General features: G+C 39.3%; 1 protein-coding gene across 14 annotated transcripts in view; it reads left to right on the top strand.

The window, feature by feature from the left end:
* DTNA (dystrobrevin alpha) overlaps positions 1–27,022 on the top strand; it is a 340,154-nt gene that overhangs the window by 147,194 nt on the left and 165,938 nt on the right. For all 14 annotated transcript variants that reach the window (XM_078060439.1, XM_078060446.1, XM_078060445.1 and 11 more), the window contains exon 2: positions 15,587–15,716. The gene's annotated coding sequence lies outside the window, so the exon portion shown is untranslated. The remainder of the gene's footprint in view (positions 1–15,586; positions 15,717–27,022) is intronic.

Genomic DNA, 27,022 nt, shown 5'->3' with positions numbered 1-27,022 from the left:
AATTTTAACACAGTTTATAAGTTCCTTTTATGAAGTTTTAGTTACAAGTTCCTCCTATTTCTTTCATTAGACATACCTCAGGCATGATTCTGTTTTCAATTTTAGTGTTGCAAAACACCAGCAGTAAGAACAGAATGTGAATCCTAGAAAAGGTGAAGTAAGCCATTCATTCATTAATGCAATTTACCTTACTTAGTAAAGCCAATAAAGACTGTAGAGTTTGGGTTTTTATCTTTTGCACATTGTCCTGCTGGAAATCATGTTTTGGGGGCTCTTCTTACTTTAAACACCTGAAAATTGTGTCATTTTTTTTTTTCTGTTAATGGGATGGGATGCTAAAAGGACTTGAGATGAGCTGCCAATTGCCACTAACCCCTTTTTCCCTAAACATTCGGGTCAGGGAGCAAACTGAAGGTGCTTTTTACTTTCACGTTGAAGTCCCCCAAGCCTGTTAGGTTCCCCAAATCACATTTTATAGACATCAGAGACTTCAGTGGTGTGTGTGGCTTTTCTTTTGGTTTCTCTGAAGGAGTTTCATTGACAACCCATAAAATCTTAGAATATATAGGATTCCTTATTTCTATATTTCTTGGTAATAAAATCTAAAATAAAGAGAAGAGAAAAACTCTGACTTCCAGATGTTGAAATGTTTTGTTCAATACTGTAGTGCAGTTATCTGAAAATTGAGTGGCATTAAGTCAGTCTATTTTATATCATCTTTCATATTTGCATATTCTTACTCAACATCTTTTTAATCCCAGCCATTGGAATCAGATAATGTAAGAGTGCTATTCTGCAAATGCTATAAGCCTGTCCTAGCTTACCTACACCTTTCTTGTTTTTGTATATTTCCCTACTATAGGCACATTTTTTATTGTTCAGAAACGCTTGTCAAGAATTTAGATTAAAAAAAATAAACTTGTCAAGAAGCAAAATGTGGTATAAATCAATTTCCTGTCATTGTCCAAACTGAAAAGATTAAAAAACCAATTACCTTAAAGAATGGTAACAGTGTTTTTCTAGTTTTCATCCCTTGTGGAAATGTTCACATTGTAACACTCAATGCAACACTCACTCTTTTTTACATGAGAAGTCATATATATGAAAAATGATTACAATACAAACCTGTTTATTTTTCTTTAAAATAGTTCTGTAATTGAAATGAATACACTCAATTTCACATATGTCCATTTAGAAAAGGAAGAATATTAGAAAGAGATTTGAGGGGAGCATGCTGAACCACTTTCCAATTGAAGTCCCCCCAGAGACCTGAGTTTCTGAATTTGAAGGACAAGATCCGGTTAATTATTTGGGAAGGAGGGACGACGTTGCAGAGCTCTAATGAAGAAATATTTAAGGAACCTCACCTTTTCTTCCAACTAGTTCAGGAGCCAGAACACCTTTTTATTGCCAGAATACACCATTCATGGGCAATCATTCAGAGTGGCCTAGCCACCATTAATGAAATCTCTGCTCAGCTGTTTGTTTTCCACCTGTGTTCATAAAAATTAAAGTTAATAGTTAAAATGGATAAAAGAAAAATGTAAGGATAAGACATGGGTAAGTTTGGAACCCAAATTAGCATCTGTTGGACTCCAGGACTCCAAAGTCCTCAAAGGAGTTGAGGCTAAGAAGATGATTGAAGCCAGGTGATGGAATGGATTCAAGTTCTGAAGCTAGGAAGGATAGAGCAGAAGGTACAGGAGAAAGGCTGCTAGGAACCTCTCAATACTGCCAGAATTCGGGGGATAATCCAGGAGCCATGACAAACCATACTTAAAACACAAGAAACACATCCAGACAAATCTCGACAGTATAATTTTTCACTGGTTGGTTTAAATTGCCAAATTAGGGTCTAGATTTTGCTTTTAATTTTGCTTTTTAATTCTTATTAAATAAAAGTTTCAGCTCAATGTGGTACAGTACAATTTTGACCATCACCATCAAACTGTTCTTGAGAGCATCCAAGTCTAAAACAGATTGAAAGTTCAGGAAGCAACACCAGTTCATTTCTACAAGCTCATTTTGTTCTTCTCTAAACAGTGGTAAAGGAAAGACATTTCTCAGATCTTCAGCAGTGCCCTTTCATTGTTAGCAAAGAGGCCAGAATTAAATGAACTATGACAAGTGCCCTTTCGCCCCTGGACCCAAAGTGCAGGGCGATTGGCAATTCAGGATGAGATGTCTTCTAGTGCTATGGCCTATCTTGTACCCATTCTCCGGCATAGAGCACTGGGATCTCCAATATCGGCGCCATCAATCCAATTATGAAGACGGTGTTTATCAAATGGCTCACTACTATGCCCCCCCCCTTCTCTCTCTGTGTGTGTGTGTGTGAGAGAGAGAGAGAGAGAAAGAGAAAGAGAGATACTGGAAGGAGATGTTATCAAATTTCTTCTGAAGCAGCACTGGCCAATTGAAATATAATGCCAGCCACATACATAATTCAAAATTTTCTAGTAGCCACATTAACAAATAAAAACAGGTGAAATTAATTTAAATCTATTCTACTTAACCCAATATATCAAAAATATCATTTCAACATGTGATCAGTAAAAAAAAAAGTTGTTAGTAAGGATCCGATTCATTCACTTTTTGTACTGTGTATTCGAAATCCATTGTATGTTTTACATTTCACAGCATCCCCTCAAGTTGGATTAGGCACATTTCAACTGAAATAGCCACATGTGGCCAATAGCTGTTAGACTGGACGGCCCTAATCTAAAACATAACTCCCTCTTAGCTGACAGTATCCCATTCGAAATGCCTCGCTTCTGATGTTGCAGCTCTCTATCTGAATGTGTTTTTCTTTACAGAAGAAATCCATATGTGTAAATATTTTAATCTAGATTCTAACACACACACACACGAACACATACACACACTAACATCTGAGTTTGAATGACCTATCCCAATTTCCTCCTACAAAAGTATGAAAAATGAAACATCTCCTCTCTCCAGTGCTTTCTGAGGAAGCCTGTGTGCCTATTATCTTGCACGTTAATGGGTTACCGTATTTCGTGTTGTCAGAGCTGCTGACTCATTGCCTCTGAAAAGCACTGCAGCCCATGGTGACTGTTGGACAGAACGCCAATAACGCCTGCCCACAGCTTCTGAAAAGCTGACCTTGTAACAACATCCACATTCTTTGGGTTGGTTTTGCTGACATACTCTCAACTCGAAAACTGTTTTTAAAACAAAAGTATAATGAAGTATTGAGCTTCTAAAAGCAATTGTATTTCAGTTCATTAAATTATCTGTGTCAAGGAGGGCAAAGCAGCAAGGAAATGAGTCTTCAGAGGGAACCATCCTTGAAAGTTGACATTTGAGCTTCAGGCATATAATTCTTGGGGACGGTGTTCTAAGACAACATGGGTGTCCAAATGAAACAAGGCTGTCATGGGATATGTTTTTCAACTTTCCCAAGAACCTTTATTAGCTCTGTATTACTGACCTATTTAACATTCTATTTAATTTTTTTCAAAATTGCAAAATTTATCCGACTCCCCACCCTAAAAATGCTCTCCTCAAATTAAACTTCTAAGCAAAGGTGTATAAGATGTTCTCCATTAATTAATAAAGACTAAGCTACTATTAAATACTTAAAACAGGGATCAAATTAACCAGTAACTATTCGATACAGCTCTGGCTAGTGGGTAAGATGATCCTTCACACTAGACTCATCTATACATGTCTATACAGTCTAATCTGCACTTACATTAAAATTACCATATGATTCACATCTCACACGGAATAGCCAGAGTCGGCTTTGCTGATTTTAGTGAGTTTCACATAAACTCGAGCTGAACTGTGTTCAGCTAGTTGTTTTGGCACTTTCTCACCACTAGGGGGAGATCAAGGCTCCTCTCTAGCCTCTGTTCCCACCCTGGAACCCCCAATGAGTGATGATAGAGGTGAGTCAAATGCCAAGTTTATTGGCCCATGATATGGAAAGGAAATAAAATTATATCTTTGGAGAAACCTAAAATTTGGCAGCCTGCAAACCCTGCAAACATGGTTTCTTTGTCCTATCCAGTTTGAGGCAACATTTATAAATTTGAAAATTTCATGTAAAAATCTGCATTTCCATCTTGAATTTGAAAATAGGAAGATGTGGCCATCCTGGGTCCATGCTTCCATGTGGCACAGCCAGAGGGAGGTGCTCTCCTTACACAGGGCACACGCTCTTCATTTCAACTCCATCACTACTACCCTTTTGTTTTTCCCAACACTGAAACCAAATATCATGTGCCACATATAAATAAGCGTGCATCCTTGTTTTCTTGTTGTAAAAAGCTTTGTTGCTTGGGTTTCTTTTTTACTCGGGTCACCATCAAAAGTGGTAAAAATAAAACGTATACCAAGCGAATCTCTTATAATTTCAAGGAGAGTGAGAGCATAGTTTTTTGAGATAGTAAAAGATGCTCATAGATGTAAAATATGTTGGCATATTATGCCTAGGTCTCCTTGACTTATACCCACCTATTTCCCCTTTTCCATCAGTTATATGGGCCTATGAGCTTAGAGTTTTCCAGCACTCAGTCTCTGCCAAATTATTGTTAGTTAGAGTACAAGATCCATATGCACGTGTTTGCATATGTGTGTGTGCGCACACACACACACACACACACACACACACACACCTTGCCCTTTGTTAAAGCAAGTACCCTCTTTTTCCCTTTTCTCCTTAGCGTCCATTTCCTTGAATTCAATTTTCTCCACAAAGTGGTAAAATCTAGAGGACTGAGATTCGGGCAAGGATTCGAGGAAAGATATTTCTCAAGTGTTTGTTCCAGGTCTTAAGCAGAAGGGGTCCTTTTGACTTCTTGTGATCTAGCTTTCTGATCATAGTATAAACCATTGGTAATATCTGCTTCCCACACATGATGAGGGATTGGGAGATCAAGATACCATCTCTCCTTTGTCACCACTAACTCTAACTACCAAGGAATATCTCTCATGACTGTCTAGACAAGGATTTGTAAAATCAGCATATGAAGGGCAAATCTTTGCATGCAACATAGTAGGGGCAAAAAAACACATCTGCATTCAGTTTGTACCCACAGAGGAAATGTGGAAATAAAGTTGGATTGGTGTAGTATAAACAAATTGCAACAAGTACAACAGATATTCTGATTTACTCACTTCATTGCTTCTTGATCTTAAAAACAAGTGGCAATAGGGGTGCTTGGGTGGCTCAGTCCGGTAAGCGTCTGACTTTGGCTCAGGTTGTGACCTCAGGGTCCTGGGATCGAGCCCCACATCAGGCTCTCTGCTCAGCAGGAGCCTGCTTCTCCCTCTCCCTCTGCCCTTTCCTCCGCTTGTGCTCTCTCTCAAATAAATAAATAATTTCTTTAAAAACAAGTGGTAATATAAATATTAGCAATCATAGTTAACATCTGTTGCATTTACTATGTGTCAGGGGCTGTACTAAGTGATCTCCTTTAATCTTTGGAACAACCCTGTGAGGTAAGATCTGTTATTCCTATTTTAGAAGTGTGGCACATGGGGCTTGGAGTGGCTATGTAATTTGCCCAATATCACAGAGATTCTGTTCAATCTCAGAGCCTTCACTCAACCTCCTTACAATATTCCCTTCCTCCTAGGGCAATTGTTCTCAAAGTGAAGTCCCCAAGACACTCTTAGGGGATCCTTGAGGTCAAACTACTCTAATAATAACTCTAACATGTTATTTGCTATTTTTACCACGTGGACATTTGCAGTGATGATGCAGATGTAATGGTGGGTAAAACTGACTGTCACCTTATTACAATCAAGACAGTGGCACCAACGTGTCTTGGTAGTAATTATATTCTTCACTGCCATGCATTTACAGTAAAAAACAAACTAAGCAAGGGTCAGCAACAGCAACAACAAAAATCTAATTAAATCTTGAAACTCAAGTATACATCCTTTTAATATTCTGTGTGGGGAAATGGGAAGTGAGCATAAAGCTCTTAAAATATATTAAGGGACAGTGGTTGCCTACAAGTAAAATTGTTCGGTTTGCAAACTGAACTAGCCACTTCTTTTATAGAACAATACGTTTACTTGAAAGAACAACTGGCAGACAAACTATGGTTCTTCAGACCTGGTATTTGGCAACGATTTCCTTGAAAATGAATGAACTGAGCCTGTCACGTCAGAGAAAACTAACAGTATTTTCTGACTATGATAAAATTCAGACTTTGAAGTAAAAATTAGAATCTTGGAAAGCTTGCACCTGCCACTGTGATCTTGACAGCTTCCCAGTACCTAAGAGCCTTTTCTGATGAGATTGATGGTGATAGTAACAAATATGACTTTTTGTCATTGACAATGAAAGGCATCAACGTTTGGAAGATCTGCATAACTCAGTGAGCCAATACTTCCCAAATAGCCAATGTTATGAAATCATACAAGAGTAAAAAAATCTATACAAAGTATGAGACAGATAAAGAATTTTAACATCACAGACTATGCAAAGTTCATTGATGTGGCTCAGGTTCCACACTGCAACTCACCTTTAAGAAACAACTGTTTGCTGAGTTTCAGTGTCATATCAAAGAAAAATATCCACAGTCATCTGAAAGGCTATCACATGCTACCTTTGCAAACTGCACATCTATGTAAATGTGGAGTTTCTTCATGTTCTTCAACCAAAACAGCTTATTGCCATAGGTTAAATGCAAAAGCAGATATGAAAATCCAGCTACCTTCTTTCTGTTGAGCCAAACATTTTTAAAGAGATTTCCCAAAATGTAAAACCATGCCATACATCTCCTATATTTTTAGTTTTGGAAAATATTGCTATTTTATTAAAAATAGAAATTATTTATGTTATATCGAATGAGTTTATCATTGTTACATAAACAAATCTATAAATAAATATTTTAAGTCAATAAATAAATATTTTAAGTCAATTTCTTTTTTTTAAGATTTTTTTAAATTTTATTATGTTATGTTAATCACCATACATTACATCATTAGTTTTTGATGTAGTGTTCCATGACTCATTGTTTGCGTATAACACCCAGTGCTCCATTCAGTACGTGCCCTCTTTAATACCCATCACCAGGCTAACCCATCCCCCCACCCCCCTCCCCTCTAGAACCCTCAGTTTGTTTCTCAGAGTCCATAGTCTCTCATGGTTCGTCTCCCCCTCTGATTTCCCCCCTTCATTTTTCCCCTTCCTGCTATCTTCTTTTAAATCAATTTCTAATAGGTAAATGTTGATAGATCTAACACACATAAACAAAAGCTCTTTGGGATTTTCAGAACAAGATGTCTGAGAACCCTATGATGTGGTGTATAGTACCTTTTTTTTAAAATTCAAAGTGGCATGGCACTTTACTCATATCAAATTAAATGCTATATCTTTTATCTTCATTTTTTAAAAAAATACTCCTTCCCTCTAAGCGTATTCAAGGCCATCAGTCAAGGTAGAAATATATCACTGAAGGGCAAACCCTGAACATTCATTCCCAGAATCAGATCCTTCTTTCCCTTTATGATTTCCAGAAAAAAAAGTATTTCTTTGTCTAAGAAAAGACCCATCAAGATTATTCACATAAGTATTTGTTTCTGGGGAAACAAGATGTACAAGAAATATTGCAAGCAAATAAATAAATAAGAATCTGGTTTTCATGCCAGAGAATTTGTCACTGAAATTATATCCAAATAACTGCTGCATTTGCATACATGTTGTTTTATGAGCATGAGCTTTATGGCTAGGCTTTATGCATATTAGAGAAGAGTAATGTTTTTTTAAAATGTGGAACTCCATGTGCTTAGTACAAAAAATTAATTCAGGGTATTTGTGGGAGGTTTGGTACTCTGCAAGCAAACATTTACTCCCCTATCCAGCCCCCCCCACCCTTTTTAATGTCACTAAGATAACTGGCTAAGGTCCTAGAAAATCTTTTTTGAATTTTGGTTTTTTTCCCCCTATATCCAGTTTCATGACTTCCTTCTTTCCCTCCTTCCTTCCTTTCTTCTTTTTTTTTTCCTTTCTTCTTTTCTATTTGTTTTGATCTTTACATCATGGTAAAATCAAACAGACATACATCAAATCACACTGTATCATTAGTCTCTTAGAACTGTGCAGCACTTTAACAAATGAATGAACACAGAATCTGAGCAAGATAGTGATGGTCACGTATTCCCAGGGAGATTTCAGTAGAATCTATGATATACCTGCATGTGGCTAATTAAAAAGTTGTCTTCTTAAAAATTAATTGAATTCATCTTTGGCACAGTTTGATTTAACCCTCCAAGTTCAATTTAATTCTCTTTTTTACCAAATTGGCAGGTATACTGTATGCAAGAGATAAAAGGCTGGTGATCTTGGGTAAATATTTTTTTTCCTGGGCAGCAAAAATATGTTAATCTTTATGCCCTACTTGGAATTAATTTCAACATGGAGAGTTTAAAGATTTAATGAGGTCATCACTATAGAGTGCTTGTTGCCTATGCTTTGTTTTAGTTGCATGTTCTACTTAATTCATGAACTGAGATTTTCATCTAAGCAAACTGGAGATACTTAAGTTTAGTGATTGTTTGTGTAAGTAAAGGAGACACTCATTGGTTTGCAATTGTATTTTTAAAAAAGATACAATATGAGATAATCACTCTCTTTACACATGTATTCTGGGACAATGACTCCTCTTTATCTGAAATTTTGGGATGCATTGGTTTTGTGCAACAGAGGTTTCTATAACAAAATAAGCACTACTAATGATGATCTACTGGCTCACCTTGAAATGTAGCAGAAATGTGGTCTGTGTGAATGTGAGTATGTTAAAGTATGAAAGAGACTAAAGAATCATTTAGTGACTACAGATGTCCCATATTTTCATATATGTCATAGCCTTTAATTACTAAGTTTGATGAAATAATCTCATAGCCAAAAAGGGGAAATATTGGGGTGCCTGGGTGGCTCAGGGTTAAGCATCCGACTCTTGATTTGGGCTCAAATCATAATCTCATGGTCATGAGATCCAGCCATGAGTTGGGCTCCGCACTGAGCAAGGAGTACGCTTGAGATTTTCTCTCTCCCTTTCCCTCTGCCCCTCCCCCACTGTGTGCATGAGCGCTCTCTCTCTCAAATAAAAAAATAAATCTTTTGAGAGAGAGAGAACATGAGCAGGGGGAGGGGCAAAGGGAGAGGGAGAAGCAGACTCCCGCTGAGCAGGGAGCCTGACGGGGTGGGGGTGGGGGGCTGGATCCCAGGACTCTGAGATCATGACCTGAGCAGAAGGCAGATGCTTAACCAACTGAGCCACCCAGGCACCCCTAAATAAATAAATCTTTAAAAAAAGTTGAGGGGGGGGAATTTATGCTGAATATGTATGGATCAGTAAAAATAGAAAAAAAAAGTAAAACAAACAAAAAACTTCCAACAAAATTATATATGATTTATAATCCCTCAATTTCATTAAAAATTATGTGTGTGTATATATGTGTGTGCAAATACATATATGCATATATATAATTGGAAGTAAATGTATAAAATCTTCACAGGGATTGCCTCTGGGTAGTGTAATGTGGGTGACATTAACTTTCTTTATAATGTATTATATTTTCCACATTTCTTAAAAAGAAAGTTACCACTTTGATTACCAAAATAACTTTGTAAGTTTCCAGCCATCTCTTGATCCATTTTTATTAAACTTGTTTATTCATAAATAGTAGCATATGGCTAATTATTTTTTTACATTTCTTATTTTCAAAGAGAAAAAAGCCATGGCCCTCAAGTGAGTTCTTAGCGGTTAAACGCCTTTGAGGATCACTGGCCAGGTGCAGTGCAAGTCATTAAACACACAGGGTGGGGGATGTCTTTTTAAATGCAAATATCACCTGCGTATGCCACTGCTTTATCCTTACGGTAAGATACAACGGCAAGAAACACAAAGGCGGTCCTTCTGAAAAAAATGCCACACACAAAACAGAACTGAGAAATTCTTTATAAACCACCTTCTTCCTTCTTGGCACCTTTAAAACAGTTGACTGAATACCCAGCTGAACTGATGTTGACAGGCAAGTCACCATAGTCTTTCCTTAAGAGTTCCTGAATGTCAGCAGGTCTCTGGCTTTACGGGGTAAAAAATTCTACATTTACTGCTGAATGTATCTGTCCATTCCTTCTGACAGCTATGTTGTCCAAATGTCGTTGTTCTTTCTGCTTTATCTTACTCTAGCCTAAGTGATGAAGTATGATGTTTTATCCTTGTCTGTTGGTGAAATATCAGGAGGGAAACTGAACAGCCAGCTGCTGTCTTACATTTGCTCAGATATTCTCTCGTGGTCTTCTGATGTGTTAGAGGGAGTATGAAAGGAGGTGACGAAGAGGGGCAGCCTGGCAGGGACTCTACCTTCCCTGTATAAGTACCTATGTTTTTTAAATTGTGAGGTATAACCCATGTTTCTGCAACCATTAGACTATAATTTGAGGGACAGAAATGACAGGTGCATGACTCCCTCTGAAGTTAGATTAATGTCCTTATTTGGACAGATGTAAGAACTTCATAGAGACAGATGCAGCCAGGCTCACTAGGGCTTCCCTGGGGACCTAGAATCCCCAATGGGGGAGTCCACCAGGCTGTGTGATCTTGTCCTTCTGTGGTAGGGCCACACTGGATCTGAACAGCTCAACTGTCTCAGAGCCACAGCCTCTTCATCCTAAGAGCTCGAAGCAACAGTCTATTATGCCCTTAATAGGAAATATGTACCAACAGCCAAGACCTGCCTGGTTCTCAAGATGAACTCTGTGTCAACAAGAACAAATCCTTAGAATAGAGAGGGTGCCCAAGTGCCCCTGAGCACTATTCTGTCCCCACCTTTAAAGCCATCCAGAAAGGCCTCTTTCCCAGAAGTCTTCTCCCTGACTCTGCCCTACTATTGTTGTGTCTGCGGTGATTCTCAATTTAGTCCAATTTAGTCCTGTTTGTGTCTGTGTCTACCCCACATCCATCTTACTGTAGCTTCCTAAGGCACTTTGACATTCTTAAACCAATAAATAATAATCTGGTGAGATGATCTGAATAGGTTTATATCACAGGCCCGTGTAGATACCGAGTGAGAAAATGCTGAGCTTTGTGCTCACTAATTATTCCATCAGCAGTCATTTACTCAAACAAACATCTAATGAGGAGGATCATCCACATGAAAGATGACATGCTCAAGATGATGTAGAAATAAACAAGACAGTCCTTGCCCTCTGGTTGCACATGTTCTTACAGGGAGATCAGAAAATCCCTGGCAATTTTACATGGTGACACAGGCTATAGGAAGGACCTCAAAGGCTGGTGTGGAACCGTCAAGGTCTGGGGGTGGAGGGCGTCTAAGAACAGAGCTGGGGGTATAGGAAGGAGCTCGATGTGATATGTAGAGTTGGAGGAAGCTTCGGAAGGGGAATTAGGTTTACCTTGTGCAACTTCAGAGGTCTAGATGAGACCAGTGGTAAAATTATAGAATGGTATTGGGAACAGAGAGGGACTTGAACCATCTACACCTGGGTTCGGATGGTTCTAAATGGCATGACTGTCATTTGGGGCTGGATAATTATTTTCTGTTGGGGGCTGTGCTGTACATTGTAAGACATTCAGCAGCATCCTTGGCCCCTACCTGCTAGATGCCAATTGCACCTACCTTCCCTCCACAACTAAAAATACCTCCAGACATTACCAAATGTCCCTGGGGTGGTTCAGAGTCACCCCGGGGGTTGAGAACCATCGGTCTAGACCAACACTCTCAGTTTACTATGAGAAGACTGAAACCCAGTTAGTATAGAGACAAAAATAAAACCACAACTTCTGATCATAGTTCAGTCCCCTATCTACAGCACCAGAAGATGCTGCAGGGACTTTTCGGGATTGTTTTTCTTCCCCTTCTAGCTTCTTCTTTGTTGTTGAGGATCTGACTGTTGCTGTGTCCACAGAAGAGGGTTGGCCAGGACCCTGAGCTCAGCCTCAGCACTGGCATGAGACCCTAGCATTGCCATTTGTGAATATGACAACAAAGAGTCACAGAACCTATGTGAGTTGTTGAGAAATTATTTGGACAAGTAGATACTGTTTCTCAAGTGACTTTCATCATTCTTAGCCAAAATCCTTTAATAGCCCCTACAATTTATGCCAACTGACAATGTCACACACCAGAAAAGACGAAGTTTCATATGTCTCTGAATGCAGTGTGGCTCTCCATCTTAGCATTTCTCTGGAATATCCCTTGTCAGTCTATGGTCATCATCATCCATAGCTGTTTCTCATAACATGGAACCAACCTCCTATGATCTGAAAGGGATCTGAAAGCCGGCTCCCTCCCCAACTCTGAAATCTAGTAAATTAGACTCGTGGCACAATAGTCTCCCAAGCATAACTAAAAAAGAAGACTATAGCATAAGTACTGGAGAGCACCATCTTCAATCCTCCTTTTAACCTGTAGACTGACTTTTTCCTACATAACAATGAAAATAGATAAAATGCCTACTTGGTTTCTTTATTTTTCAATGTGAATAAAGGCCTTTGAATTCTTCCAACTGTGATGAAACTATTTTCAGCATGGTGCAAACTGATAGGGGTAAGAAAGAGGAAATTGGGTCAAATATTTATAAGAAAAGAGAAATGTAAATTTATATGTATTATTCATGCCATAAATAGTACTGCAGGCCTTCTCCACATCAGGCAGTGTTCTAAGCATCAGGGATATAGCAGTGAACAAAACTCCTGCCTTTGTGGAGCTTATATTCTAATATGAAGTGATGAACAATGAATAAATAATCAATAGTGGAAGTGCTATGCAGGAGAATATATTAGAGTGAGCTGTAGAGCATGAGGAGGGAGTGCTATTTTAGGTGGGAAGATCAGTAAGAGCATAAATGTGGATAAAAATGTGATTACTAACTCCACCCCAGTCTGATATCCGGCTGGCTCCCACATACTCTCAGTTGGAGCGACCACTTCCGCCATCCTTGTGTAATGAATGCATGTGCTTGACCGAATCCCACCCCCACAAGTGATTGTTGAGCCTTCAGTTAAGTTGATACCATTAGTTTGAAAATTACTATCTTTTTTAGGTGGCCCATTTTGTGTGCTCTATGTTGAGGGGTTTATTTTATTAAGCAAAAATCTGCCTCCTGCCACTTCTGCTCAACATGTACGTCTAGAATATGGCACCCCAAATTAGCAAAATACCCCTTTCTCTTGTGGTAAGATGCTGACTCCTATCTTCAACCAGACAGTGACTGAAAGCTTTTCAGGGAGCGAGAAAAAAAGAGTACTTTATTTTATCTCATGACACTAAATTTTAATTTCTAGTCACAAGTTATTCAAACAAGAATTTGGTAGCTGATGTAGAATTTAAATAAGACTTCGAAGAGAGAAAGGTATTGTTTTTTATTCCCACCCAATGTTCATGGGATACTTTTGCTTTGCAAGTATCCAATGGGCTGCAGCAAGAGGAGAGAGTAGGATGGATGCCTTTAATTCAGTGGCACTTCGGGAGACCATCACCCTGCGGCTCAGAGCAGAAAGAAATATAGATATTCAGTTTCTGCGTACTCTGGAGTAGTCACGGGGGATAGAAGCCAAGAGGGATAGGGAGAGAGCTGCCTCCAGATTCAACATCGGCTTTTGATCACTGCCTGTGACATATAAGCTGAAACAGGGCCACTCCTAGGTGGAGAAGGAATAGCAAGCAAGACAGCTAGCTTACAAGCAAGGTATCATTCAAGGTGCAACTTTTACTAAAGTCATAGATCTCAGGTAAGGTGCAACCTGAGCCACCCATGGGGTACTTTAACACAGCATCTCCATCTGAGCATTGTCTCACTCCTAGTCGCTTACAGTCTGAGATAACCCAGGGACCTAGACAAAAAACAAAAATGCAAAACATCTTTCCCCAAGTTGCCAGGTAGAAGAGCAAAAACCAGCAGCATGATCCTAAGAGGTCCCCAGGCCAATACCAAAGGATATCTTGAGTGACTCTCTATTGTAGGTACAGCTAGATGTCAGTTTCCTTATGTGTGTGATATACATTATATAGTCTTATAGAAAATTATATAAGATTGTGTAAGATTTCCATTTTATTTCCTGATGTTGGGGCTCAGAGAGCTGCCTTCATGAGGGAGAGAGAATATTTTTGATACATAACTTATTCCCAGATGCATGGCTCTAATTTACCTGAACCTCCAATTAAAAAAAAAAAAGTAACATGTACTTTAAGAAAACAAAAAAATGTTTGAAAGTACTACTGTTGTAATAATACATTTAATTCAAAGAATGCCAAATCCATGTCTGTACCTAGAATCTAAGTACAGGGAAAGAAGGCTGGGTTCTGATGTGACACAGAACAAGGATTCCTTATGTCGTGAAAATATCTTTATCTCCTGTGAAATAATCTCCTCCAAAAATGAATATATCTGAAAACTTGGATTAGAGCAAGGGGTAGTTACTGTATAGAATTTTCTCTAGGAACCTAAAATCACAGGATGCCAGAAGCATAGTTACTGTAATCCTCATCCTCATCAAGAACCGGGGTTGAAGAAGTCAGTAGGGAGGGAAAGTGGAGGCACAGGGCTGGAGACAGGGGGCACCTTTCTCCCATCCTGGGTGCAGAGCTAGGCTCCTGTCGTCCCTTCCTTTTCCACCCCCACTGCCATCAGATGCCTTCTCTCCTTCATCTGCTGTGATCCCATCCCACTCTCTTCCTTCATCTTAAGGAAGGAAGATTTGAGAGATTTCCTGAGCCTCAACTCCCTGCAGCTTCAAGCTCGCCAGCACCTGGGGTAGTAACATACAGCCTGTGCAGTTGGTAAGGAGAAGAAGGGGCAAGGGAAGGATGAGAGAGACTGGTGGGAAAGAAGAGCTGGTGGCAGATGGTGAGCGGGTGCCTGGGTCACCATTGGGGAATCTGCTGGGAAGTGCCATCTTGAACCTCTCTCTTCCACTTCTTCTCTGTGAGTTTGCCCAGAAGGCAAAGGATTAGAAAATCATTCAGCTTTGTTAAGAAATATTAACAGGCAATTTTATGAACTATTTATTATTTATGTTATTACTACATAATGTAATAAATCATACATATCATTAAATAATGTCAGGTTGCCTTTGTGGTAGTGGACTCTTGTAGGATACCTACTTAGGATTGCTCAGGCTTAAATCATTAAAGGAAATGCTGGTCTGACTCTGACCTCAGCTGTAATTTCCTTGACTTTGGTAGAAATTATGGTGACACAATATTCCAGAAAATTACCTACTTGGGAAACACAGAAAATTCCATGTTTTCCTCCTTTGGGAGTTTTTAATCAAATAAAACTAAAGACGTATGTCAGGACCCCAAGGTCCAAGGCCACTGTCTGTTTTTAACCAGCTGCTTAATCTTGGACAGTCCCCCTGGGCCTCAGCATCCTCATCTGTAAAGTGACTTCTGGCACAAATGTCCATTTTTCTAAATATTTCTTATGGTAAATGAAAACCAAATTTCTGAGTTGAGTATTACAGACCCTTATTAGTGTATGAGGGGATTTGTAAAATACCGTATGTCCTAGATCTGTAATAAACATGTAAGTATAAGTGGCTTAGCTAAATAAAAGTATATTTTCTCATTGCAGATAAATAAGATTTGCCAATCCCTGGATGAAGTGCTTGGGAAATCTTTAGATGCCATAGTCAACTGCCATTTCAAAGAAGAGAAAATAGATGGTTTTGGAAAGTTCATGCTGTTTCTTCACTGAATTTTAGGTAAGTGTATCTGAAACAAAGAATTTAAGATGGACATTGCACTAATTCCCCTTAAAAGTGCTTCTCTCCTTTACACGAAAAGAAAATGGGGTTAAATGTTATCAGTGTTCTGTACTTCGGCGAGGGGCCGCACGGTGAAAGACTTAGTTTCTGTGCCCTTCCTGGTTTTGTTGTTGTTGTCAGAAATCACCTGAGGTATGAGGTATGAGATACAGACACCCTGACATTCTTCCTGGCTCCCATTAAGCAAATGCTGGAATACTTCATTCAATTCTAAAGGTCATCTAATTTTTTAAATATATGGAAGTATTTAGTATCAGAGTAATAAGCCAGAATGAGGCAAAACTACTAGAGGAAAATTTGATGGTGGTAGTGACAGTTTAATCATTAATAAGTCTGTGTGTGCGATACAAGGGTAACATTTCAGAGGCTGCCCATGGGGATATTTTAGCCTGCTTAAATTCAAGTAGGACGTAGTTTAGGTTAGGTGTGGTTTTTAAACTGCTGTATATGATTAAGCACACACATGGGCTCACATGCATTAAGCCTGGTTTTGTTTGACCGTAAAATGGATGGATAAATATTTTTTACGTCATCATCCATAATTACCCTGCCATGCTACAAAAGACATAAGCCTGCAAATTGGCGCTCTACTATTAGTCAGCAATCTGCCATTGTCATTTCTCAGCAGAATGGAAAGGAATGGAGGAATTGAGTGGTGGTTGTCTTCAGGAAGTTGTGTGGCTTTCTACCTCCTCCAGAGTCCAGTTTGCAAAGTGTGATTGTATCATCTACTTTGAAGAATGGTGATTTCCAGAACGTCAGAATAAACCTCTGTTCACAATTCTGAATAGAACAATGCAACTGACAGAGCATTGACCACTTTCTTTAATCTAATCTGGAAGACACCGATGCTTCCTTTATGCTTTTTATTAACTTCAAAGTGAAGGTGCTCATTCCCTCATAATCTTTGGGGTGTGTAAATTTGGTTTATTGAGGTTATATATGGAACTAAAATGGTGATTTCATTCATTTACAAGATGTTTGTGGAACACAGTTGCCAGGCGCTAAGCTTAGAGCCCTTTAAAACTATCAGTAAATCAATTTGCCTAGTGTAACACTCTGGAGGAGAAAATGGAAATGAGAACTATATTTACTGAACACTGTTTTCCAGTTCTGCTGGTCTATGCCAGTTTTTACCTTCTCGTCCGTTCCTTACTCCGCTCCTACTCTATTGGTTCCATGGGGACTGACCCCTATGGGCAGTATTTCCTCCCACCAAGACTCACCCCATTGTCTCCAGCTTCCCCCAGTGACCTTGAGCTCTGAGCTACAGTAATATCACCTCTTCCCTTTCTCCCTTGAGCCCTGTGGGTGGTAATGCCTTTGGCTTCCTGCCTCTGCTGATCTCCCAGTTGATCCCCTGGTTAGCTCACAATTCTTCCACCATCCATGTAACCCTTTCTCTAGATTAAATTCCATCTGTTTTAAATATTTAGAGTGTTTTCTCTTTTCTTGGTTAGATTCTAATTGACCAGCCAGTCCTTTATTAATTTCTCCCAAAAGTATTAGAAAAAAAAATGAACGGGGATTACTTGCTTCTCCCAAGGAAAATGATTCTCAGGAGGTACATTTCAAGTTAAATGTAAAGTTGGATTTTTCTACACTGAAAAAAATTTAACTTAATATATTGAAAGTCATATTCTAAGCTGTACAATGTTGTAGCATTAATTTGTTGCTGCTAACAAAATCATTGTCATATTCTTATTTTGCATATCAAAGTAATAGAAGATTTTAAAATTCTCAGATATGGGGATACCTGGGTGGCTCAGTCGGTTAAGCAGCTGCCTTTGGCTCAGGTCGTGATCCCAGGACCCTGAGATGGAGTTGGGCTCCCTGCTCAGCAGGAAGTCTGCTTCTCTCTTTCCCTCTGTGCCTCACCCCACTTGTGTACACTCTCTCTCTCTCTCAAATAAATAAATATTTTTAAAAATTCTCAGATATGTACCAAATATGATTTTTAGTTTTTAAATTCATTTCGTAAAGTACAGATGAGAACTGCTTCTTAGGGCCTCAGTCCCATTCCTGCATTCACATTTAAGTCTGGAGCTTCAGCTCTATTTGATTATGGATCTGACCTCTCTCTTTCAGTTAACGGTTGTCTGCTGCTTGAAGATGCCTCATGATCTGATCAGCTCACATTTCCTATAATAAATACAGGCTCTATTAGAAAGCTAAGTGATCAGATGCCACTTTGTGTCTGTCTTTTTTGGGCAGGTAAACAATTCACCACTGTCTCAACAATCCCACTGTAAGGGGCTTTCTTGATATTAAAGTGGCTTTTCACGAAATCACTTCACTTGGTTATTTTAAATGCTTAAACCTTGCTTTTTGCATTTCCTTCTCATTTATTCATATAGACATTTTCCTTTTCAGTCTTTTCTCGGAGGTTACCGTGACTGTTCATCTGTCCATTTTAATGTATTGTGGGTACATTCAAAAGGACATGGTGTCCCTTCTACCAACAATTTTCATGTATGGCACTGAAAATTCTAATCATTAACATTTCTCTCCAGCTTATGGAAATGACGCATATTTTAAAAAAAAATACTCTCAGGGAAAGAAATGCATCCATTAATAATACATACTACATCACACATAAGTCTAATGAATTAGCAAGCCAGAGACTCCTAAGGGAGTGGTGCAAACACTCAGCTTCTGAGGATTTGGTACACATAAGTAGGAGGGGGCTACCGAACTAATCTCACTAACTTCATGATGTTGCCTGGCAGGTCAAGGGAAACATGTCATAAAAGATAGCTCAGGCTGAACAGATCTTAATGCCATATTGGACGAAGGGCAGGAGGAGCAGAGGTATTATTCCTTACACTAATGAGCAACATTGTAAATGGAGATTTTAAATCAGTGGTGCCCAAATAGTGCAGGAAAGTGCTTTAAACAAGAAGTAATCAGTAGTATTTCTACTGAGCCACAGAGTATGATATTGGAAAAAATCAAATGTGTTTAAAGGCAGAAATCATCTGTAATCCATCTTGGGATTCCTGGAAACTGGCCCAGTCCTTGGTTCACTGTAGATAATTTCTAAATAAATGGTTGGTGAATAAAGACTAAGGCCCAAAGCAATGATAGCTAATGCTTACTGATTCTTACTTTACGCCAAACACTATTCTGTATAGACATATATTTCATTTCATGCTTAAACAATCCTATGACATAGGTAATATTATATCTCCTTATTTAAAGATAAGGAAATTAGGGCCCAGTGTAGTTAAATCATCTGCTGAGGTCAAGTTGGGGGTAAAAATTCAAATCTAGACAGTCTGGCTTCAGACCCTGCACACTTAATTATTATGCTCACTCTCTCTCGTGAAATATAATCGTGAAGTAACTTTCAAACACAGAAGCAACACTTTTTATTATTAAAAACCTTACATCATTTCAAAACATGCCTGTATGAAGAGATCTCACCCTAATCTTGAATGGCCTCACTTTGAACCACAAATTCCCTCTTTCAGTGTTCCTATTCTCCTTTTCTTTAAAACATGACCGTCTAAATCAACTTCCTAATTTACACTCAAATTTCATTATTCCCATGCTTTAATGGTTTAATCTGAAATTCATATTTTAAAAATCCTATTCCTCCTTTTATTTCATTTGCTCCATTTAAGAACGTGTAATCTTGAGCAGCAAGTTACTTGACCTCTCTGAGCCTTAGATCCTTCCCTGAAAAGTTATGTTTGATTTGTCGTGAAGGCTAGAAAAGAAGATCCATAAAACAACAAAGCACAGTTCCTGGTACATAACAGGTGCCCATTGAACAGGAGCCAATATGATCTACTTACCCTAGGCCACGTAGATCTCAAAGCCAGTGCTGGCTGCCCCATCAACTGTGAACAAAATTCATCTCATGTATTCCTTAGTGTGTCATAATACAGGCACAACAGACCTCTTGAGTTTCAGGGCCTACCTTCACCCCTCATCAGTTGATCTTTGCTAGCACAGGAATCATCTGATCTGCCTTCTCTAAGCTGTGCTCTTTGTGCTTTTACTTTTGCTCATGCTGGTTCCTCTGCCTAGATGCTCCTGCTATTCATTATTCCTCTGCAAACCCCTCACCCAAGTGCACACAGGCACTCTCCAGGGACTTGCAGTATCCCAGTCAGTGATGACCTCCTCCTGGGTCCCTGGTTATCATCGGTCTTTCTCTGACTTCATATAGCCCTTTCGGCCATTACCAGATCAGCTCCAATTGTAGACAAGAGAAAGAAAAGGGATCTCATTCAATCACTCACAGCCTCATGCCATTTCTCCTGTTATCTGTCTATCTTCCCTCTAAAATTTTCATCAAGGACAAATGCCAAGTCTTTTCTTTATCTTTGAATCACCTGTGCCAAGCTCACAGCGGTCTCCTGTTTTGGTTTTGAATGAAGTCTGGAGGGCATAGTTTGAAATATGCTTGAGTGCTTCGAGTGTGGTGAAGATGATAGTACTTCGTCCAGCATTAGAGCTCCCTCGGGACAGGGCACCTTACAGAGGGGGTCTGGTTCCACTGTGCGAAGCACCAAAGCAGATGCTCCATGAACATTCTCTAATTTAATTTTCATAATATCCTCTCAAATTAGCTATTGTTTCCCTCCTTATTCAGATAAGAAAACTAGGGTTCCAAGAGCGTAGGTAACTTGCCAATGTCACATTTCTCCTAAGTGGCAGAATGAGAGTGTGAAGTCATATCTTTTCACTGCAGCAAACTGCCTCACTAAAAGAGCTTTCCAATTTAATCCTAGAAGAAGAATATGTATGTAAGGTAATGCTAGAATTTTCCATTTAAAATATTTCCTGAGGAGTAAGCTCTTTATAAGTCTACAGATCTTTTTCTCATTGGCAAATAAGTTTGTGTTTAGGCTCATGCTAAAATTAGCACTATTTCTGTTCAACGAGAGTTTAAAAGGTACAGCGCCTTGTGGTTCTGGGACTACTTATGCAAAAACCTCACGTACTGATGTGAGCCTAAGCTCGGAAATGATGTCTAACGCTGTCGACTGATAGAATTTTAGGGCTATACGTTAGGTAAAATACCACTAGTGCTGGGGGCTTTTGAAGGCAAGAATTTCTGTCTCCTTTTTTCTCCTTAAGAATATTTATGAAATGAATATTTATAATTAATTATAAAAAGTTTGTTTGGGATGCAAAATAAAAAATTCCATAGACATGACACAGTTGGCCCTTCTTAAAAGAGTACATAAGTGTGTTCTGAATTTTTCTAAACATCACACTATTCAAATATCATGTATAAGAATAATAATTGGTATGAGTAAAACTCAAAATTTGCAAAAACCAATCTCTGACTTCATTTTCATTGCAAAAGTCAGTATCCATAGAAAAGGGTTTCTTCCACTGGTGAAAAATCCTGATGATGTTTAGGCCACATTTATACCTATGATGATCATTCACTCATTTGTTCTTTAAATATATATTACACATCTCTATGTTCCCTGGCTCTGTGCTAGGCACCTGGGAGCCTGAGATAAAGAAGGCATAATTATTTCAGGTAACATCCTACTTTGATTTGCCACAGATTATGTCTTAGAATCACAGGATTTAAGCATCAGAAAGGATATTTCAGATTATTTAACTTGGACCCCTGTCTTACTCCATTCAAGCCTCTATAACAAAATACCAGAGACTGGGTAGCTTATAAAGGATGGAGATTTATTCCTCATTGTTCTGCAGGCTGGGAAGTACAAGATCAAGGCACCAGCATGGTCACATTCTGGTGAGGGCCCATTTCCTGGTTCAAAGTAGGCACTTGTTCTCTGTGTCCTCACATGCAGGGGGGGCTAGGAAGCCCTGTTAGGCCTCCTTTATAGAAGCACTACTCCCACCCATGAGGGCACCACCCTCATGACCTAAGCAACCCCAAAATCCCCACATTCTAATACCATCACATTGGACATTAGGATTGCAACATATGAATTTCAGGACAACACAAACATTGAGACCATGGCAAGTCTTAATTTTACATTTGAGAAAGTTGAGGCTGAGAGGTTAAGTACAACCCCTAAATTAGCAGCAAAGTCACAACTAGGACCTCGATGAGTCTCCTACCACCTAACTCCTGTCCATCATACAACAAACTAGCCAGTATTACTATATTCTTGATCTTATTTTCCTCCAAGAGGAGTTTCTACATGTAAGGAAAGACTAAGAAAACAAGGTTGATTTGGGTTTTATTTACAATACAAAGAAGTAGATTTACTATTCATCAAGTACTTATTGAGAACTATCAGGAGTTTTGCTAGGTGTTGGACATACGGCTGAGCAAAAGCAGAAATGCCTTCCCGGCTCACATCCTGCTTATTGTCTGGAGCACACATGTAGGAGACCCCAGCACAAAAGCCCTAAACTGCCCTTGAATGGGAAGACCAGAATAGTCCAGGCACTGACAGGCAGAATGTGACTCTAAAAATGACAGCTAAAGTGATTGTAACATATTCGTTTCTTAAAAAAATGTAAAATAGTAAAATCTATAAATACCCCATCTATTAAAAAAACAAAAAGATACAGGCCTGGTGTCTTTGGTCTACTGCTGTTTTATGGATAACTTGTTCATATTACAGAGTGAAAAAGAATTAAAAAAAAGAATACAAGTAGCATGTGCACACTACAGTGCCTATCTTTGATGAAAATAAATATATAGTATCTTAGAAAAAAATAAGACTTCTATTCACAGCCCCAGCTTATATCCCTGCCTGTTGAGTTACATTTTGTGTGCCAATTTCCCCTTTAATTTCCCAGAAGAGTTTGCAGGATGCTATTTACCTTCATGTTAGTATGATTTTTAAAACTGTGATGGATGGGACAATGCTTTCATATCGAACACTAAGGATTATGATGTGTTTACAAAAGTTAATCATAATGTGTTTCAATGTTAGTGCATTCATATGAGTGACAGTTTATTGTTTTAGCTTGTATTTCAACCATCAATTGATTTTTGTAACTTTCAAAACCTGACTTTTAAATCTGTACAGTTTATTTCAGCAAAATCTTCCACCGTGAATCTGATAGTTTCAAATGATCAAAATAGATGAATACCTTAGCTCTCTTTGCTGTCATTCCTTACAGTTCCATAACAGTGGGCTGGAAGTTTTTCTGTGTTTTTGTGTGTGTATAATACACATTCAGACTCAAATAAATACTTGCCATAATTTTTCGTCCAGTTCTAGCTGCATAGATAAGGAAGGTGGCTGTCTTTTTCTAAGAGCGTGTTCTTATTATGACACCATCCCTTCCTGATGCGTACGAACAACTCTAGTATTACATAAGGTTTCCCTTCTGAAGTTGAATTTCTTCCCAGAGTAGTAGCATCCACAGAAGGCACATTTGGAGATAAAAAAGCCTCATCATGTTCCAGAGAAGGCTACATTCTTCCCATTCAGTCACTGCAAATGAGCCTCTTATGACCTCAGTTCGGGAGAGTTCTGTTTTATACCCTCAAGACAGAGCCCTGCTCGGCTCACGTACCTCCTACGTGGCCCACACTGCCACCAGGACTAACACAGAGCGTACCACCACCGAATCCCTGGCACATTCCCACAGTGCTTTGAATTCTCTTTGGCAAGAAACATTTGCAGACATTAAGTACAGTGGTAAAAATTACCCTAATATAAACACCTTCCCATTCTCCCTTGGATTCTCCCTCCCCACCGTCCGAAGAGCAAAAGGGCCTGAGAAGCAGAGCTTGTGAATCGCTGTCCTAAACACAGTCCTTAACAAGAATTCCTCCATCTGATAAAAAGGACTCCTTTGAGGTTTTCCATATCCTCCAGCTTTGAGGCGCTTGTGTAGACGGTTACACCTGTAAGCATGAAGGCTTGTTAGTAAAGTGTTACTAGTCCACGTTCTGAAAAATAGTGAAGTCCCCACATTTTGTCCTGCCTCATAACTAAGATAATAGTCTGGTTCAGCTCATGATTGCCTTCTCATTAAAATATTCAGATCCTTTCCAAACTCACACATAGAATTCCTGCTTAATATATACTAACTGCAGTAAGCTGTGGTTGCCTAGTAACCAGTGGAGGTGTGTCCAAGAGGCTGAAGAACACAAATGAATAACTAAAACATTGACATTAGTTTCAGCTGGATGACCTAAGCCTCAATTCGGCACTAGCCATTCCAGACGTTTCTAACGGGCTGGTGAAACAGTACCGTTCTCAGAAGTAGCTCATTAAATCATAAAAATGAGAATTAGCATATAATATAATGTTCTTCTCGATGGTGTGATAGGGGACAAGAGAATGACTGAAAAAGCAACAAGACCAGATCCTAACGTCTTTGATATACTTTCTACAGAATAGAGAATGAAATGTCTGCTAGGACTTATGCTCTCAAACAGCTTTTTCCAAATGTGTATGGTTCTGTTTGATCGGTTTGGCGGGGGAAGATATTTCGGTCTTTTTTTTTTTAAAGATGTATTTATTTATTTGAGGGGGGGAGGAGTAGGGCTGCCATCTCTGGAAGTGCTGAAAGGCAGCAGATGTTAGGCCATGTGAAGGACCAGGTCAAGGGAATTATGAGTGGAAAGCGAAACCATTCTCTGAAATAACATGCATTCTCTTCCATAACCATGAGACAATAGATTTCTATTATTTTTAAGCCACCAAGTTTGTGATCATTTGTTATAATGTCCTTAGGAAAGAAATATAGGGAGTTTTCTGGGAAAGGTCTCTTCACTCAAAAAAGAGGCTCACAGGGAGAAAAGAAAAAGTTGGCGGATAAGGACATGGCAAGAGTTTCCACGTGGCTGGGGCACAGGCTCTCTCAATGCAATGATGAAGAAAGCCACCAGCACCTCCCATCATACAAAATCTACCCAGCCATAGATCACAGGAAAATTGCTGAGCTCTGTTTCCTACAGAACTTTGATTAGTGCTGCTTACGTGCTGTATTCTTGGGAACTTCAGTATACCCATGGATGATCCAATCAATACCTTCCTCATATCCAGAAATAAATCCCTCCGTTTGACCTCAGCCATCTACTTCTTTGAAGCACGTCCACCATCAGAAAAGCAAGCAAGATATCCCCCTCTCCAAACACCACATCCTACCCTTCCAGCTCTTTTGTTCTGATCTCCACACTTGCAATTCTTTGTGTTTGTTACAGAATCTTTCTGTCCTGGTTCTTTCTCACTGTCCAGTAACTACCTCCTGTCTTTACTTCATTCTTTGCCTGGTTATATTCCATGGTCCATTTCCTTTTATGTACCTTCAACTCCCTTGCATGTCTTTCCTCCCATTATATTCACCAGGTGATAGCCAAGCCAGGTAGATGAAACCCCTTACTTGACTTACCCATACTTTTTTGGCTGAGCTTTGTTAAAGAAGGCCACACAACTGAGCATGCTAGAGTCATGATCACTACATCAGATGTGCTTGCAACACTCTATGGCTCTCCCACTATCTCTGTAGTCAGCTCACTCTCCTACTCTCCATAATAATTAGCTCATTATTTCTCCCCTTGCATCAAAATTCTTTTCCCCATTCCTCATTCTGAGCTAGCAACCTTGCTTCTTATTTCATTGAGATGATAGAAGTCACTAGATAGGAACTCCTTCTTTCCATGTACACATGGAAATGTACACATATACCCTCATCTGCATCCTTCTTCCCTCATGTCACAGGAGAGGCAATTTCTCCACACGTACTCTGTATCTTGTCCCCCTTTACCTCTTAGGACTGCACACATGCAACCAGCCATTTTCTCTTCCACATCATCAGTCTCTGCCTTTGATGGACCACTCTTTGCAGCATGTAAATATTTTCTAGAGTCTCCTATATTTGAAATAGTACCTTGATTTCATGTTTCCTTTCATTTGCTGCCCTACTTCTGCTCCCCTACAGATCCAATTTTCTCCAAAAAAAAATCGTTTACCCAGCCTGACTCCACTTCCTTACCCCTCATTGTTCTGTCCCTCACCATTTCATGAAAAAGGTTTTTATTAAGGTGGTCATTATTGCCATATTCTAAAGCTAATAAATACTTATCTCATTCTCATCTTACTCCACCTCTCAGTAGCTTTCAACTCAAAGACCACCCCTTCCTCCTGAAGAACTCCCATTTAGCTTCCATAAAAACACAGTCACAAGGATTTCCTCTTATCTCCCTGACCCTCTGTCTTGGAGAGGAGTCTTGGGTATGCTTCTCCACGTATGTTCTCCTTTTCCCATGGCTTTAACAAGTCTCTTGTACCTACAGCTCTCACCCGTACATCTCCATTCGAGCCCTATCTTTAGGGCTTCAGGCAGATGTAGACACAGCCTATGTGACATTACTGCTTAACTGACTCAGAGCCATTTCAAATTCAACACTTTGCCTTACCCCATGTTGCATTCCCTCAGCATGCTCCTGCATCCAGCTTCTGCTCTGTAGTAAATGGCACCTCCATATTATTATTATAATGCTGAGAGTTCTTCTTTACATTCTATTCTCACTCATCTTCCTTCATTCAATGTGTGACTGAGTCCTGTCAATTCAGTCTCCAAAATATATTTTAAGTGTATGCACTTCTCACTTTCTCCACTGTCAACATTTTAGTTCAGAATCAAAAGTTGGCCCTCATGGGCGCCTGGGTGGCTCAGTTGGTTGAGCGACTGCCTTCGGCTCAGGTCATGATCCCGGAGACCCGGGACCGAGTCCCGCATCGGGCTCCCTGCTCGGCGGGGAGTCTGCTTCTCCCTCTGACCCTCCCCCCTCTCATGCTCTCTCTCTCAAATAAATAAATAAAATCTTTAAAAAATAAAAATAAAAAATAAATAAAAAATAAAAAAAAGTTGGCCCTCAGACTGGTGGCACTTTAAACACTCTTGCCCCTCTCCTGTCCATTCTCCACACCATAGCCAGGACGCTCTTTTAAAAATAAAAGGTGGATACAAAAACTAATGATGTAATGTATGGTGATTAACATAACAATAAAAAAATTAAAAAAATAAAATAAAATAAAGATTCTGAAAAGTTTGGCACAAAAAAAATAAAATAAAAAAATAAAAGTTGGATTATGTTATTCTTATGTTTTAAATCCTATAAAACCTTCCCACTGTACTTAGAATAAATTTTAGAGTCCCTCCATAGCCTTGGTCTGCCAACTTTCCTATGCCATGACTCTCTGCCCTTTATGCATAGTGCTCCAACCACACTGTTTTTCTGGTGTTCCTTGAAAACATCAGGCTCTCTCCCCTCTCAGGGACCTCACACATGCTCTTCCCTTTGCTTAAAAGACTCCTTCCCATTC

Source organism: Halichoerus grypus, chromosome 13 (genome assembly GCF_964656455.1).
Source record: "Halichoerus grypus chromosome 13, mHalGry1.hap1.1, whole genome shotgun sequence".
Taxonomy (NCBI): Eukaryota; Metazoa; Chordata; class Mammalia; order Carnivora; family Phocidae; genus Halichoerus; species Halichoerus grypus.
The sequence above is the reverse complement of the archived record's forward strand: the minus strand, read 5'-3'. Positions and strand labels throughout refer to the sequence as shown.